Below are 1,232 nucleotides of genomic sequence, written 5' to 3' on the forward strand. Positions count from 1 at the left end.
CCTTGGCAACTGAGGCCATGTTCATTCAATAGTTATAGATCATCGACTGGGTGACGGGCACTGTGCCAGGCCCTAGCACAAACCTGGGCTTTCTGATTCTCTCCACTTCACTGCACTAAATCTTTAACTCCTTAAAAGTAAATACAAAGTTAAGATATTTTGGGGTAAAATGATAATCAGAAGAGTGTGCTTTGGGTAGATTTGTATACAGAGAAAACAAATTTTGATGTATAAATTTTTAAAATTCTCATGTATATTTTAAGTCCATAAAATTGAAATTTTGAAGGTCTGGATAACATAGACTTAGCTTTGTGCAGTGGCAGTATCGTAGCCAGTGAGGTTTATCCGAGGCACAATTATTGCTAATTGGATAATATAGACTTATTTGAAGAGAAAGAATGATATTTCTAATATGGCTTTCTAGATTAGGCCATTTTTAAAATGTGACTTAATATTTAATCCTAATTCCTGCTAATATTGTGCCTTTGCTGAGCAGAGCCAGAAAATGGTGCCAAATGATGTCGTCAGGTTTATGTGTAAATCCTCAGGGAAAAATCATGAAGTTAAATAATGTTCATACTTGACAGATAAATGGTAATAGTGACAAGGAACCTTACTGTTAGAGAACGAAGTCAGCCATTATTGAAGTTGGGAGAATGAAAGTAATCTAAAATTTTCCTTGCCACCAAAATGACGTATGTGCAGCTTTCACATTTTCCCATTGGATCATGGCATCCTATTAATATTTTGGCTGAGATGGCTCATAGCAATATAATGAGACTTTTTAAAATAACCCTTTAAAAATAGTTTGATAAAATCTTGCTGACATAAAAGTCTGTAGATTTAGCCACATATGTGGTAACCTGATTGTTTCCCTCATAGACCATAAATGATCTGAAAGAAGTCATATTACTTTAACTCCTTCTATAGGTTCCTCTCCTGTAATTTTAGGCCAACACTGAAGTGTTGAAAAACCCAGTTCAAGTAATTGTTTCATTTCTTTTTTCAAAAATATACTAAGAGGCAGCCTTCTCAAAGAAATGAAATTCTGTTTATAATGGAATATATAGAGGGGTGCCTGGGTGGCTCAGTCCGTTAAGCATCTGACTTCTACTCAGGTTCATGGATTTGAGTCCCACATCGGGTTCTGTGCTAAGAGCTCAGAGCCTGGAGCCTGCTTCAGATTCTGAGCATCTTTCCCCCCCCCCCCCCCCCCCTATCTCTCCCCTACC

At 37.3% G+C, this 1,232-nt stretch overlaps 1 pseudogene; it reads left to right on the forward strand.

The window, feature by feature from the left end:
- The first annotated feature begins 305 nt into the window (after positions 1-305).
- On the forward strand, positions 306-432 carry LOC144232386 (U4 spliceosomal RNA; annotated as a pseudogene).
- Positions 433-1,232: the final 800 nt, after the last annotated feature.

The sequence above is a fragment of the Crocuta crocuta genome, unplaced genomic scaffold (assembly GCF_008692635.1).
Source record: "Crocuta crocuta isolate KB4526 unplaced genomic scaffold, BGI_CrCroc_1.0 scaffold645, whole genome shotgun sequence".
Taxonomy (NCBI): domain Eukaryota; kingdom Metazoa; phylum Chordata; class Mammalia; order Carnivora; family Hyaenidae; genus Crocuta; species Crocuta crocuta.